Consider the following 17771-nt stretch of genomic DNA (forward strand, 5'->3'; position numbering starts at 1 on the left):
ATGATATGGGACCTTTAACTGTATGTTAAATGTTGTTTTTCAACTGTATGTTATATCACGTTTAGCAACGGATGAAATTTAGCTATTGTGCTAACTCTGGCATATTTATGTTGATGCTGTTTGCTGACACATTGATTAATATGTAATGTCCTAATTTAAAAAAAAAAATAAAAAAATAATTACATTAAACAATTATGGTGATGTTGATGAACCAAAGATAATAAGATCAGAAATCCTGTATTTATGTAATTCACATTATGTCACGACACACACCAGAAATATTTCCACACCAAACCAAATGATTTGAATGTTTCCAATAGCTTAAGTCAACAGGTCTCATGAAAATGGCAAGCCAAGAGTCCATTAACCACGGGTGCTGATTCAACCCGAGTGATTAATGAATTCAATTTTGAAGGCTGTCAGCTTGGCTCTTTGTGTACAGGGTTGAACACTCTCAATTTTGGGTGAATAAACCCCAAGAATGTAAATTAAAATAAATAATGGGCGATTTATGAAAATAAAGAAATGTTTTCCCGACTCAACATATGTTGGTGCAATTGCACATTACATTGCAATGATTCATTTTTGCACACGACAAAATATGAAAAACAAGAGCGCGTAGAGAGGGCAAACCTCTAACAAGCGCCAAATACCTTTTTTTTTTTTTTTTTTTTGCCAGATATTCACAGTTATCTGGATCAAGTGATCCTGATCATGATCATTCACACTCCATTTGTAACAAGGTACACATGTATGTGAAAGTTTGAAATGTGTAATCCGTATCCGATCCTAATGTGGTAAAACTCGGTGCGGTAATTGATGAATCAACCCAACATAACGGTCAAATTTCACAAAGAATGGTCTATTACGAATCGAGTTATAAATGTTTGAAATTTCGCCGATGATGAAAGATGGGCATTTTTTGATTTTTCAAATCCAGAATCTAAACATTTTTATGGAATCTTCCATGGTGTACTGTAAGGTATTTCTTTGGTTAAAATTTTGTCTAACTCTTTTGATGTTTACTGCCAACAGAGGTAAAAACAAAATATAAAAATTCACAATTGTGTGTTTATTGTGTTTTATCATTAAGCTTTTCTTACATTTTGCCTCACTTTAATGCAACGTTTTTGTTTGTTTTGTATTTTTTTTTTTTTTTACAAATACTTTAAACTATGATTTCACCTTAGACTAGACCAGATGAGAATTATTGATTTTGAGTACACCAACCATTTGTCTTCAGGAATCCTCATTTGCTCCAACAATTCAAACACACGTAATGCAGGTTTGTTTGTTTTTTACCCACGTTGCACTGGCACACAGTTAAGCACTATGAAATTTGGAAAACACTACATTTCCATGTTGACCTACTGAGCAAATTTATTTGTGTGTGTGACTCTGGAATTGTTTACTTTTTTTGTGGTAGCCCAGTGATGGATAGGAAAGTTAACTTTTCCATAGTATAGCATTGCTTTGAACTACGCTGGGGATAAGTTCCTCACCCTGAATAGGATATAGGAGTATAAAGACATGGATCGTAAGCTTTTGCTTAGGCTATACAGTCATTGAAAATGCACACACGCACACACACAGAGAGAGGTCCACAGACAATTACTGTCGAGTGTTTTATTTGTGTTTACATTAATGCAACTATATCTAAACTACAAAGAGAGCTGTCAGCTCCACGTGGTTTGCGCTCAAACAGCAAATATTTCAATAAGCAGAGCAACAAAAACAGACAGCAAGCTAAAAGACTATTAGAGCTTCACACACACACATGCCTCCTCTTGCATGAGCACACATACTCACATGCACGTCTACGGGTCACAGAGAAGTGGTTGTCACAGTGATTGGTTCCTGCTGCCGAGGGTGAACCCACAATAGCCAATTATCTATCATTATACACTACAGCAGCTCTTGCGGTCCGGATGCCCGTGCATGAGTCTTTGTGTGCTTGTGTGCATACATCTCTTTGTGTGTATGTGTTTTTGTGAAAGAGAATAGAAAATTGCTAGTTATACATTTCAGCATACTGAAAGAGGAGAAGGGAAAAGTTGAGGAGGCAGAAAGAAGAGGGAAAAGATTGGAGAGTTTCAGGAGGCGAAGGATGGGGTGAAAAAAAAAGCTTCGAGTGAATGTAAAATGAAAGAAAGAGGCGGCGGTGATTGTGTTTGACAGTTGGGGAGATGATGGGATCACGTGAAGCCACAGACCTCCTCTGAGCAGCACGCTGATGACAGACGTCTGGTGGCCAAGATGAGCGTCATGCAGCAGGACCACTACGCACTGTAGATGGTCACAGATTGAGACTCTTCAGTCACAATATGACTTTGAGACCTTGGCTGATCATGAGCTACAGTCACCAGTTGTTAAATTGTTTCTCACAAGATGAGCATTCCCGAACTGAAGCATAACATAATCCCCATGAAAATGTAAGCGAGTGTACATTTTATCTAAAACTTTCACTTTTCATCATAAATAGTAAATAGTTTGAAATGAACAGCTCCAAGTGATATAAACCAGGTGTTCTCAACTGGTCTCACCCTGGGACCCACATTCAATCGCAACCCACTTCTTTTTAGAATTCAACCAACCAAATTTAGTTTTTCAAAAATAGATTGAAAAAATTAATATACATAAATCTATATATTTCTCTATCAAAAGAAAAGTATCTTTCAAAATATAAAAAACAAGTCTAACATGAGACACATGAAGTATTAATCTATTTATTTTTGGCCAGCAGTCCGCGACCCACTCAGTACAGGTCCGCAACCCACTTTTGGGTCCCGACCCACCAGTTTAGAATTGCTGATCTTACTATATAACCAGTTTGCCATGTGATGTAAATTCTGAAGACCTTGAGCTTACCGATGAAACAAAAGCAATCATAGAAAAGAAAACAACTCCCTTATGTGTTTGTCGGCAGAACAGAATGGTGAGCAGTAAAGGGGCGGGATCTCAGCTCCCGGGACCAGAGGTTGAGGATTATGATAAATCAGCAATAAACCCTAACTTGGATTAAAATATTCACAGATTGCAAAATCATAAACAAAGCAAATCACTTTGAACCGAGCAATGCCATAGGCAAAAATAATCATTTTATCAATTATGTTAATGTTATGTCAATCGCCTTTTGTTTCAGTTCGTTTGTGTTGATGCGCATATGTATACATTTCAATGCTTTATTTTTTTACCACAATAAACTAAACTATAACAAAACCAAACTCTGAACCAAGCAATGTCATATTTATTAACATAACATGACTTAAAGGAGACATATCACGGTTTTAAATCCTTCCTTTTTACATATAAATCATACAGTTGTGGTCTATATAAAGCGGAACTGCAATGCTTGAGTCTGAATTCCTCATTATTATAGCTCCACAGGCCCCTTTTCTGATGTGCTTCTGAGAGCAACTCGTTTTGGTGCGGTCCCTTTAAATGCAAATGAGACACTTCATACCCCGCCCCCTCTCCAGGTTGCAGAGGTGACACTCGGTTCAACTCCCCCCTGTTCGGCCATTTTTGTAGTTTGATAGAAGAGATACGATTATGTAGCGGTGCAGAAAATGTTTATTCACACGTTATTTACAAAATGTCAACAACAGAAGACTTGTCCATCCAGCCTTACATGTTTGAGCCAGAGTCTGACCCGGCGGAGCGAGATGAAAATGAAGATGATGAACCTGCAGAACCCTAACAAGTGAGCTAACACAAGCACCGAGCTAACGCTAGCGCCAAGAAATGCATTTTAATAAAGTCATTTCGGAGACAAAAACGGCAAAATGAAATGACAAATGAAAACTTTAGACTTAAATTAAATCATGTAGGCCATATCATCAAGGATCTAAAACGAGCACACAGCGCCAACATATGAAGACGGTGCAACTGCTAATGCTAACAAAACAATGACAGGGACGTCTTATCATCACACTTTTTAGCGTTATTTACAGCTTACCGAAGTGCTCTGTTCGTCGTCTCCAAAGATAGAAGGAATTGAACCCTCAATCAGACCAAGTCTTTCAGCAAATCCTTCTTTATACTGGCGGAGGTTGCTGAAGCAGTCATCATTGAAGTGCTTCACGCACACAAAAATGACCTTACCCACAGATGTGGGTACATTTCCATGAAAAATAAAACTCAACCAGGCACTTTGAAAAGGTTCTGATGCTGGGAGACGGTGTAATGAAGCTACATCCAACGACCGAACATTTTGACTTATCCTCTCATAACTTCGGCATCCTTGAGCTTGATCGCAGCGAGAAATAAAAACGGTGGATTGCTCGAAGTGTTGGGCCTGGAGTTGATGTACTAATTTGGCAGTTCCGCTGCAAATACTGTGACGTTATTGTTCAAAAAACGTAATAAAGAATCAAAAAATCGAAACAGATTAAAAAATATGACCAAAACAGAATATAAAGATATCAACGGAGCGCCTGAAGAGACTAATTTGAACTTTTCTGTACTTCTAAACAATCTAAATATACAACAAAATGCATTTAAGGGCTAAAAAAGTGAATTTATCATGATATGTCCCCTTTAATGTATATGACTAATATTGTACAAATCATACACAAAGCACTTCAAATTCCACTACTCCACAGCATTCTAATATTTTTGAAGTTGGAAAAAATTAATGTTAAAGTACAGAAGAGGATTAGGGCCAATTTTGATGGAGAAAATGTCAAAATTATAGTTGAAATTTCAAGAAAAAAGTTGAAAAAATGTGATTAAAGTCATGTTAGGTTTATTCTACACTGCCCCGGATCGCCCGTCCCCTCCAACCCCCGGCAAGGGGGACCAACAACAGCGGCAAGACCAAGGAGTAGGTGGGGGGGCGCCACCAACGTGGGTCTCCGGTGCTGGGAGTGCTGGGGAGATGAGTGCGGCGGTGGCCGCAGCTCCTCCAGCTTATAGACTGTAGCCGAGGTGCAAGCCCAGCCCCGCTTCGTACCCCAGCCTTAGAGCCAATTCTTATCCCGAAGTTACAGATCTGACTTCCCTTACTAACGAATCCGCGTTTAACTGAACTATTGCGGCGATTAGTGCACCATTAACCCAACACAAAAATACCATATTGTCCTCTTTTGGCTGTAAACAGAGGCTTAACTTGTGTCAGCTGCCCACAGCAATGGCGCTGGGTTGGGAAATGCCCGTATGTTGTGACGTCACGTGGGAACTATGTATATCCGAGTCTGTGGTCACGTGACTGCCATAAAGTGAAACATTCTCTAGTCTTTCACCAGGTCACATGACCTGGTGAAAGACGGTCCGTTTCTCCAAACATACATGGTCGGTATTTCAAGAGGGAAGCCCTGCTCGGAGCATTGATACTGTCAAGCGCTGTATATCATCATTTAAAATAACTCATATGGGTCAACTCTTTAGGTCAAAAAGTCCACGTTGTGCCTTTAAACAACTCGGATTCAGATTTCAACCACGTGTGATGGTGATGTGTAAAGCACTCGTCACACCATCAACCTCAGAGTTAAGTTATCCTATACGGTGCACTTATAGTACACACACCATGTGTGTTTGTGTGCTCATCGTATGACACTGATCTGTCTCTCCCTGTTTTACAGCTTTGCTTCTATAATCCTCATCTTAATCCACGGTCCGTGTGTGTGTGTGTGTGTCTGTGTTTCTGTGCGTGTGGTGTTCTTTTATGTCTGTGCATGTGTGACTAGTGTTGAAGCTTATGACTTTCCGAGGGGCTCACTTTCCCATGCCTTCTACACGTTGCGTAACACCAGAGACAGACAGCCCTCTAGCCGTCCACTCCTTTCCATTGAACCACTCAGCACAATGGGTTGGACACATTCTCTCTCTGCAGTCAATATCTCCATTAACGTTTCAGTCAACAGAGTAAACACAGGGAAAATTGAAAGGTTATGGGTAATATTACCTTTAAATAAGCTGATGAAATGGGTGCAGCTGTGATGGGAGAGAGCAGGCTGAGACTTGGACAAAGAAGTGGATGGACAGCAACTCTAAAAGAGGCATGAGTTGAACAACCAATTCAATATATGTTTAGTCTAATCGAACATGAATGTTTTATTATTTATCACGGTAAGCGTGCGGCTGTAATAATGTTTGCTTCAGTAATCAACATTTATCCAGTCAGGTTTTGGAATCCTAGGAGTATAAAAGCATGCACTCTGCTACAATGTGATGGAAATACTGTCAATAACATGAATCACTTCAAAAAGTAAACTTGAACTCTTCGTAACGCAAACTGCGGTGCATCATTGACATGCTCTTGAAACCGAAATGAAGTGAGCCATTTTTCCATAAAGCAAGGCATAATTTGACATTCACGTAAATTATACTTTATATGACATGTTATGGTTTTCTTTTATTTATTATCTATCATTTTAACTTTTTTCAGGAAATTTACTTTGACCTCCTGACATGTTTCAACTGCCAGTCTCCCTCAGAGGCGACTGCTGATAGCTTTGATGTGTCCTTATATGTTATTCCTGGGCGTGGCCAACTTGACAGCTCTGTTAGGCTGGCCACGCCCCCTGTCGCTAGATGGTCTCTGGTAGTTGACAGTCGAAATATGATCAAAGTAAATTTCCTGAAAAAAGTCTTATAAACCTTAATACAATGTTTTTCCAACACTAAGGTCGGGACACCATGTGGCGTCGCCTGGAATGTGTAGTAATTGATAGAGGTTTTAATCATTATTCTTTTTCAAATTAAAACACACAATCTTAAACGACTGTATTCTATACTTTCACTTTACCAAATATAAATCTAGTTCAAATAAAATGCAGTAAAAAAAAAATATCCGAGCTGGAACAACGTGTCACTATTCCTGGCTAGTTTGTATTTGTAACACAGAATAACAAACATGATCAAAAACTAATTCTAGGAAGAAAAACATCATTGGAGTCGCCAGAAATGAATGACATCAAAATGGGGTCATGATCCAAAAATGGTTGGGAACCACTGCTTTCATATATTAATCAAAAAGAAGACTGCACGATGCTGGAATGATTTCATATGACAAAACACAAATAAGATGATTTTAACGATGTTGTTTGAATGTTACTCCTGCGTTCCCATGGTGGAAATTTATTTGTGTCATGACTCAAGTTTTTGACAAAAATAGAGGCAGAATAAAGTCTCATTTAACAATACTGCTACTCAGTTTCTAATGACTGACGTGCATGATAATATACTGTATATATATATAATATAATATATACAGTATGAGTCAAAGTGTCTGCAGTGCAGGCTGTGCTATTTGAGATAATTGGGAAATAGAAAGAAAGAAAGAAAGAAAGAAAGAAAGAAAGAAAGAAAGAAAGAAAGAAAGAATAGACTGCAGCACTAGTGCTTGGTAATAATAATGAATAGAGAGAAAAAGGAGCAGGAGGTTGATGAGTGGAACCCTCAGCAATCATAATCTCATTAGTAATGTAGTACATGCTAAGCTAGTGGCCACTAATGATTTATAAAGGTTGTGAGTTGGAGGTACACGCGCGTCACATGCACCCGTGTGTGCACGTTGTGTTAGCGTGGACCGTACTAATGATCAGTGTGACTCACGTGATGGTAATTACAGCATCTGAGTCTGAGATAGTGGGAACAAGGCTACAACTGACCCAGAAACGCACACACACACGCGCACACACACACACACACACACACACACACACACACACACACACACACACACACACACACACACACACACACACACACACACACACACACACACACACACACACACACACACACAGAGAGACAGAGAGAGTCAAAATGACATAAGGGGCTCCAACGTTTCCCTCTGACTGCATTGGAGGGATTTGGGAGGAGCTGTCAGGAGACGCTCTGTCAGGCAGCTCTGAGCTCAGCCCTCTTCCTCTTTTCAACTAATCTGGCAGCGCTCTGTCATATCTGCCCATGGCTCCACTGTACTGTGCTCTCTTTCCACAGCCACGGATTAAGCTTGGCTACCCAGGACTAAATTCTCTATTGAAGAATCATCTAGGTGTAATCCCTGTGTGAAGCCAGTCCTGTACGGTGCATCATATTATATCTTTCACAATGACTATTATTCACAGCCAGCTGCACACTTTGGAGATATGAAGGACAAGCGTGAGGAAAGTGTGCTGAACACTGGGAGCTTTTCATTTTCCAATTTCAATTTGGAACAGTTCCTCGTAGCACTGCAGGAAACGCATCAATTAATTTAGAAATGTTCATCTTGATGATTAAAATACTCAGTTTTTAATGACACATGTTGAATATTACTTCATTAACCCTGCATTAAAGTTTTTTTTTTATTATTTAATCATCAGCATTTTTCTAATATTCACTTAATTAAAGTGGTTGATAAATGAGAGAAGAAAAATCAAATCACAATGGCTGATGATAAAAAAAAGTGTAATACTGTTGTTATTTGTAGTTTGTAGGTGTTGTTGCTGTAATTGTAGTTTGTAGCTTTGATGGGTTGGTTGCTATAGATACCCACAGATTACAGACCCGTGACTTTAGAGTATACAAAATGTGATGTTATATGTGATTTTATATTTTGCGTTATATATGATTTTATACATTGTGTTATATGTGATGTTACATGTAATGTTATTGTTGTGTTATATGTGATGTTATATTTTGTGTTATATGTGATGTTATATTTTGTGCTATACATTGTGTTATATGTGATGTTATATTTTGTGCTATATGTGATGTTATATTTTGTGTTATATGTGATGTTATATTTTGTGTTATACGTTGTGTTATAGGTGATGTTATGTTTTGTTATATGTGATGTTATATTTAGTTTTATGTGATGTTACATGTAATGTTATTGTTGTGTTATATGTGATGTTATATTTTGTTATATGTGATGTTACATGTAATGTTATTGTTGTGTTATATGTGATGTTATATTTTGTGTTATACGTTGTGTTATGTGATGTTATATTTTGTGTTATACATTGTGTTATATGTAATGTTATTGTTGTGTTATATGTGATGTTATAATTTGTTATATGTGATGTTATGTTTTGTTATATGTGATGTTATATTTTGTTATATGTGATGTTACATGTAATGTTATTGTTGTGTTATATGTTGTGTCATATGTGATGTTATATTTTGTGTTATACGTTGTGTTATATGTGATGTTATAATTTGTTATATGTGATGTTATTGTTGTGTTATATGTGATGTTATAATTTGTTATATGTGATGTTATTGTTGTGTTATATGTGATGTTATATTTTGTGTTATACGTTGTGTTATATGTTGTGTTACATGGAATGTTACTGTTGTGTTATATGTGATGTATTTTGTGTTATATGTTGTGTTATAGGTGATGTTATGTTTTGTTATATGTGATGTTATATTTTGTGTTATATGTGATGTTATATTTTGTGTTATATGTGATGTTATATTTTGTGTTATACGTTGTGTTATAGGTGATGTTATGTTTTGTTATATGTGATGTTATATTTTGTTATATGTGATGTTATATTTTGTTATATGTGATGTTACATGTAATGTTATTGTTGTGTTATATGTGATGTTATATTTTGTGTTATACGTTGTGTTATGTGATGTTATATTTTGTGTTATACATTGTGTTATATGTAATGTTATTGTTGTGTTATATGTGATGTTATAATTTGTTATATGTGATGTTATGTTTTGTTATATGTGATGTTATATTTTGTTATATGTGATGTTACATGTAATGTTATTGTTGTGTTATATGTTGTGTCATATGTGATGTTATATTTTGTGTTATACGTTGTGTTATATGTGATGTTATAATTTGTTATATGTGATGTTATTGTTGTTATATGTGATGTTACATGTAATGTTATTGTTGTGTTATATGTGATGTTATAATTTGTTATATGTGATGTTATTGTTGTGTTATATGTGATGTTATAATTTGTTATATGTGATGTTATTGTTGTGTTATATGTGATGTTATATTTTGTGTTATACGTTGTGTTATATGTTGTGTTACATGGAATGTTACTGTTGTGTTATATGTGATGTATTTTGTGTTATATGTTGCATTATATGTGATGTTATATGTAATTTTATTGTTGTGTTGACTGTTGTGTTATATGTGATGTTATCATTTGTGTTATACATTGTGTTATATGTGATGTTATATTTTGTGTTACATGTAATGTTACTGTTGTGTTATATGTGATGTCATTGTTGCGTTATATGTGATGTTACATGTAATGTTATTGTTGTGTTATATGTGATGTTATATTTTGTGTTATACATTGTGTTATATGTGATGTTATATTTTGTGTTATATGTTGTGTTACATGTAATGTTACTGTTATGTTATATGTGATGTTGTATTTTGTGTTATTTGTTGTGATGTTATGGTTGCGTTATATGTGATGTTGTATTTTGTGTTATATGTGATGTCATTGTTGCGTTATATGTGATGTTGTATGTAATGTTATATGTGATGTTATATTTTGTGTTATACATTGTGTTATGTGTGATGTTATATGTTGTGTTATATGTAATGTTATATGTAATGTTATTGTTGTGTTATATGTGATGTTATATATTGTGTTATATATGTGATCTTATATGTTGCGTTATATGTGATGTTGTATTTTGTGTTATATGTGATGTTATTTTTGTGTTATATGTGATGTTATTGTTGTGTTATATGTGATGTTATATATGTGATCTTATATGTTGCGATATATGTGATGTTGTATTTTGTGTTATTTGTTGTAATGTTACGCTTGTGTTATATGTGATTTTATATGTTGTTTAAATGCTTTGTTTAAAACAAGTGCTTAAACACATTGGGATACACTTCAATGGTGCACCTGTTAAATGAAACTTTGTGCTCGTCTGACTGTTTGCAGAAACTGCAAACCTACTGGCTTTTTCTCATGCACAAACATCTCCAGGGTTTGCAGATATAGTTGTGCATCTGATTCACTGACCATCGGACTGCTTACACGTCAACTCTTAAAGGTGATGGACTACAGGAGCAGAATATTACATGTGATGACACTCCTGGCTGAGAAACACTGAATAAAGATTACACAGGATAACCAAAAATAGACAACAGCAGATACACATTTGGTCCAATCTGATGAGTTTTGGTTCATAGTGGGACATCCTAATTCCACAACATCTGAAACTGGATCAAATTCTAATAAAATACAAATGTGTAAATGAAGACACCTATTTGAATTGTATTTATGCAACATCATGCAAAGTGTATACTTCGCCTTACGTTATCTGTTTTTATTTATTTTTACATTTTCATACATGTTGGATATAAAGTTCAATAATTAATTTATTAATTTAAAAAAAATGTTGTTTTCGTGCTGAAATGAATTGATTTGTTTAATTAATTGTTTTCTTAATTCATTTCCCACTAATGATTTACACTACTGTACATCCATTAAAAATTGGATATATGGATGGGTATGAATCTAAAATTCTTAAAAAGCCTTTTGATTTCAGGTTTAGGAGTATTATTAATCAATCAGAGCATTGAAAGTGGAAAAAAAAAGCATGTGTGTTCAAAGATAGAAGCTGCTGTCCCATGATACAACATCATCCCATAATGCTTTGCGGCATTTGTTGACGGTGGAGCACAGACTCTTTCTGTAAAATGAATACGGCGCATAATAAGGCATTTTCTTAAGCACCGATCTCCTAATAAATACATAACTTTTAGAGACTGTTAGTCCAAACAATGGAGAGTCCCTTTAAAAAGGCACTTAAAGACTCAGTATTCACAATGGAAGAGGCCACTGCATCAAGTGCGGGGGTAAGGCATATGCAAGCCTGTGGCAATCTTTCAAAATACATGAAACACTTTTGAAAACATTGTACATGTATTGATTTTTTTTTTTTTTTAACTTCAATCTTTCTTTACGACCTTGCACTGAATGATTGATGGGCCGGCACTGGTCCACAACCCCATGGTTAAGGACATCTGTGTTGACTGTGCGATTGAAATTCAGATCAAATTGCCAACTACAGACAGTTAGTAAAGCTGTGCTCTTTGTAGAGACACACAAACAAAAGCACTGCTACACGCACGCACACACGCACGCACACAGAGGCTGGCAGCACCAGGTACTTCATTTTGTATTCCGCCCCCTCTCCTCATCCTCAGCACCCTCATATTCCACTCTGGCCTCCCCAACACTCATCCCTACAGTCACTATGACAACCGCACACTGAGCCACTAGCATCCAGGGGGCTAATCATGTCATTGCCACATCTGTCACAAAACAGAAACACAGTCTTAGACATGCACACAATTGTCTATGCAGTGCCAAGCAGCCTAAGGGCATCTCTTGGCAGAGACCCTGAACTCAAGCTAACTTTATTACCTTTTCTCATGATTCATTGTGGAAGATGAAGTTTAGAAGTGGCTTCTGAAAGAGAAGAAATATTCAGATGAGTTTAAACTGCATTCATTCATGATTGATCAACTTTATGAGTAATTATTTAGAGTTTTAATTGCGGAATTATTTGTTTGGTGTGAAAAAAAAGAGAGCAAAAATGGGCTTGAAATGTGACTCTGCTGCCACCTGTAGGACAAGTCTGGTACTCTATTTACTACAGAATTCTGGTTTGGTATTTTCAAGAAAAACATATACACCACTAACACGGTAAAACAACAAGACTTTCTTGTGTAAAATTTGAAACAAAATGTTCACACTTTCCTCGACAGGACTTCCTGTTCAGCCACAATATGCTGTGCATCATTGAACAATGCTGTTTAATTCAACCATTTTTTTTTTGTATTTTCAACATTGCAGGAGCTTTCAAACAAAACTCAAATTCTAGCCAGCCTCAAAAAAAGGAAGAGAGCCACTTTCCCGAGCAATATGCCCCCCCCCCCGTGCACCCTTTGCATCTTTTAGTGAAACTGAAAAAGGAGGTGAGCGAATGCTTTATATTTAGAACAGTGGCGCTATGCAAACTTGAGCACTAACATGAGAGGAAAGCTCAGTGAGGCGTTAGAGAACAGCATATTCAATAATGTATTAGATGCAGCATTTTAAACACAGCTTGGGATCGCCGTCCTGTCTGACTGTCTGTCTCTCTTTGCACGTCTCTCTTCTTCTGTCTGTCCACTGCAGATTTACCACTCCTGTGGGGGAGCTATGTTTGCTTGAACTTTCATCCTGCTGAAAATGTCTCCTCTCGCTCTTTAAGTCCCCTCAGATGAGTCTTTTTTTTTTTAACTTTCAATAATAAACAATCCCATCCGCTTCTCTTTCATCCTTTTCCCTTTTCAACTGAGCAGAGTTTGAGCAACACAAATCAAACACAAATCTGACCAGAAGGATAACTGCTTTTGACAGGAGGGGGAAGAAAGTTTATGGGGGTGCGAGTGTTGTTTGAAGGTCATCGCAGTAATTATGCTTACCTGATTCAGTACACAGGTCTGCTGTGCTGCTTCATCCTTGAGCAATGAAAGAGTAAGAAATCTCCCCAGAATTCTCCTGTGAGACAGAGAAGAATAGACAAAAAGAGGAAAGCAAAGGGTGTGGGGAAAGAAAAGAAAAGGGGAAAGAGAAGCAAAAGGATTAGGAATTGAGCCTTAGCCTTTCAGAGCTCATTGCTCTTAAACCCATCCCTGGCTTTCAAGTAAGTTCCCAGTTTGTGCCCTTTTCTGCTTTGCTTTAGGGTGTGAGTGTGTGTTTTTCCGGTCAAACTGTTTAGATTGAAGCTTCCAGTTTGAACCCTGAGTTCTGCAACTGCAGCAGAGTTGTCCAAAAACAGTTTGGGTCAAATGGACGGACTTGGCTCAAATCGCACACTGGGAGCTTTTAAGGCTTTTAAGGCTACTTACAAGCTGTATGAGCGATGAGAGGGAAGAGAAGGGGAATAAACTGGAATGGGGAAAAGCATACAGCATCCTTAAGTCCATAAATACACTCTCTGACCAATCAAAGAGGATGTGTTTGGATAAATATGGGAAAGGTATCACAGAGGTTTGTAAAAAGAACTAAAAAACGACATTATATACATCAATAGAACAATATACACTGTCATTTACATACTCATCATGCACACACATTTGTATCTGTCTTTGTTGTTTGTGTTTTGTGCCTTTTGTGACATTGTTCTGCGATGTATGGAGTGCAGCTCAGATTAAGAGATGAAATCTTTCACTCGTGAGAGAAAACCAGGATGGGTTTATGGAGATAAAAGGCAAACCCCAGTTATTTTTACGACAACATCTGATCTGTCCTCTGTTGAACTATTGTTAATCAGCTCTCTCTAAAAACAGATGACCATTTAGGTCCATTGATATGAGATAATTGTACATATAAAATAAATATGGATTATTTACATTGGTAATATATTGTATTTCTATACTTCCATCTAAACCAGTGTTTCTCAAATTGGGGTACGTGTATCCCTAGGGGTACACAATGACACTACAGGGGTAGTTGAGAGACAGAGAGAGAGAGAGCGAGAGAAAGAGAGAGAGAGAAATTTACAAATAAAGTGTCAGAATTGGTCCCACCCCAGGCATGGGATGACCAGAAATGATAAAAACTATAGAAATACATCTATTCAGGAGCCACTTAATCAATTTAGATTTTTTTTCTTTTTATTTGTTTTTTTATTATGATTTTTTATTATTATTATTAAAACAACAGACAATCTTTAACAACTGTATTTCTACTTTGTGAAATAGAAATCAAGTTAAACTCAAATGCATTAAAAATGAATAAATATCTGATAAATTATTGATATCAAAATTGGGTTGCGATCCAAAAAAAGGTTGGGAACCACTGCACTTGTTTACAAAATGAGACTCTTTAAAATGTGTGTTATCAATCGTTCATTCCATCATTATGCTCTATAGTTGTTTTTAGATCGTAAATTGTTTTTGCGGCAAAACATTGTATTTGGACAAAGGGGGATAAGAAAAAGGAGGTACTGGGGCCAAAAAAGTTTGAGAAACACTGATCTAAACAACACAACATATTCCTAGAGGTTGTACACAGTAATATGCAAAAAAAAAAGTGTTGTTTTTTTAACCTATAGAAACATTAAAAAGTCTCTTCTAAGCAAATAATGAAAGGTGCTATTACAGAAACCCACCACTAGTCTGTGCTGTTACACTATCTTTGTGTTTGTACCGCTGACCGACTTACAGGACGAGGGTAGAGACGATGATGGCAGCATATATTAACTGCAAACATCGGATGATGTAAACATAATGAGGCATTGCTCTGTAAGTGAACAGCACGCTTTCTTGCCCTGTGTCCTCTTATGTAATAATATTAAAACCATTAGAGAAAACCCTCGTTTTGCCAATAGGGTCTATGGAATAGTCATGGGAAGAAGTGATGGGTTTTTTATTGGTGTGCCAGCTTGCATATAGGTGTAATGTGACACATGAACGTGCAATACGTGTGAAAACCAGTTCACACATTATTTTCAGCAGGTGAAACATTTCTCCTTTCAAATTCCCTACATACATATTTCCTCACATTCTGACAGAGGGCGTGTGGAATCAGTTGGGTTAAGAATGATTATAAACATCAGTTATTCTCTGTTTGGGATAATGCCACCCCTCCTCCTTTCGTGTTGTTTTCTTGTTGTGCTTCAGAGCTTCTCCTGGTGTGAAACCAGCTCGTTAGTGAGAAGGTGTTTCACCTGCACCAGCCCAGCTGAAGCAATTAAAGCCTCGGCAGCTTTGTACCAAAGATAGTCTGAGAACAGGATCAGTTGGAAATAACATTTTAGTACATTTCAGATTCAATCTGCAAAAGTGGACAAAGCATCACTAATGATACTTTCCTGATTTCGTGGCACCCGTGGAGGACGCCCGTCTACAAATGCTGCTACTTTGAATTTCCGTGAGGAGGAGTCCCACGGGAGCCTTTGAGTGCAGCCTTTGAAGCTCTTTTTATAGGCTAATGGATGACGTGACTATCTAGAGTCAAAACATTGGTGGTAATTTGGAGGGAGGTCCTGTGTCTGGACATCACCTTAAAGGCCTGTGTCGGCGTCATAAATCACTCAAGGCAGAGCAGCCAATTATTCAGGTCACTAAAGTGCTTTCACATACTCTTTTCACACCATGATTGAACTATTTCTGTGAGTAGCTATAAAACAATTGCCCACATAGTTTTTTTTTTAATGTCTAACCAAGCATGCTCAGTGGAACTCAACTTACTTTGGTTTGGCTTTACTCAGCATGTGTGAAATACTCTTCTTAGGCGTCTGTCGACTGAATTCAACATCAAGCCCAATAGGTATGCATGGAAGCAGAGTGGGCAGCAGATCTCTGCTCCTCATACCTATTTTAAATCTTGTGTGACAATAGGGCCACAAATAACACTGACACCATTATTCATAACTTCTCCCTCCAGAAGCAACACTCCTCAAGCTCCCACCATCACTTTTACAGCTGCAGTAAAGTGAGAAATGTTTCTCGACTCCCAGGCTAGCCGGCACGGCCTTCTTTTAGGCAAAAAATAAATGAAATTAAAATGAAATTTTTCACAGCAAACTGAAATTTATAAACATGTTTACTTTTCTGACATGAGTGCAATGCAATGCAGCACTGATCAAAATGTGCCCACTATGTTTAAGAGTTTATTGCCTATAATGTTAGCAACTGGGACCCTCAGAACGACAGGACGTCATTCTGCATAAATAACTTTGAGCTTGTTCACAAGTTCAGTGTCTACCTCCAATCTTTAAACATTTCCATTAAAATGTTAGATATCTAATCTTGCTTATATTACAAGGTATATAGCCTACGAAGAAATGTTAGAATAGTATCTGTAACTAGAAATTACATGAGTAACTCAAATTGTTGTCTTCTATGCTACACTTTATCCTGTCCTGTGTCGTTTCATTTTGTCTTCTTTTTAATTGTAGGTTAAGTTGAGGTTTTGTTTATTCAGACAAGGTTTTTCAGGATTTTTTTTTAATCTCCTGACATGTTTCGACTGTCAACTGCCAGTCTTCGTCAGAGGAGTTCTGCTGATTGCCTTTGATAGTAAGGTTCCTTTGAAGTTTCACTTAACTTCCATAATAGTTCCAGTGAGTTTCATTGTCTTCTTTTTTAATTTAAAATTCCTGAAAAGCCTTGTCTGAATAAACAAAACCTCAACTTAACATACTATTAAACAAGAAGAAAAAATTAAACTCACTAGAACTATTACAGGGAAGTCAAGCGAAACTTCAAAGGAACCATCAAAGGTAATCAGCAGAACTCCTCTGACGAAGACTAGCAGTTAACAATTGAAACATGTCTGGAGATAAAACAAATACTGAAAAACCTTGTCAGAAGCTTATACTTGTGTTGAACACATTGTTTAGGCCTGGAATAACACTGATACAAAATGTTTTTATCATGCACCTACTCAATCCTACAGCATTTTTAGTAACTTTACTTGAACTATTACACATTTTAAAGTCTAATGGAGGAAACCTCATATGTAGGAACGAGTGGCAGCTTGTCATTACGAGAGGGCACTAGGGCACCAACATCTATTTAATATTTCTAAAAATAAGATGAAAAAATATTTTCTGTTGTTGACTGTTTTTTTTTTGTTTTTTTTTAAACAATGGAAAAATCTGAAGGCCATCTGTCTTTTTGAGCGGTTAATTTTAATGTTTCATATGTAGCAACTGGGTCAGTGGTTTTTTTCACCGCGGAAAAAAGTTACAAATATTCATCTACTTGATGGTGTTGTTCAGCTTGTTTGGACTGAACATTTTTATTATGATTATATTTTTATGACCCGGTCAGT

General features: G+C 36.8%; 1 protein-coding gene across 24 annotated transcripts in view; it reads right to left on the bottom strand.

Annotated features, from left to right (window-relative positions):
• Positions 1-17771, bottom strand: part of ptprdb (protein tyrosine phosphatase receptor type Db) — a 222565-nt gene that overhangs the window by 133107 nt on the left and 71687 nt on the right. For all 24 annotated transcript variants that reach the window (XM_028450464.1, XM_028450408.1, XM_028450368.1 and 21 more), the window contains exons 4-5: positions 13412-13487; positions 12366-12410 (exon numbers count right to left, since the gene is read on the bottom strand). The gene's annotated coding sequence lies outside the window, so the exon portion shown is untranslated. The remainder of the gene's footprint in view (positions 1-12365; positions 12411-13411; positions 13488-17771) is intronic.

The sequence above is a fragment of the Gouania willdenowi genome, chromosome 1 (genome assembly GCF_900634775.1).
Source record: "Gouania willdenowi chromosome 1, fGouWil2.1, whole genome shotgun sequence".
NCBI lineage: Eukaryota > Metazoa > Chordata > Actinopteri > Blenniiformes > Gobiesocidae > Gouania > Gouania willdenowi.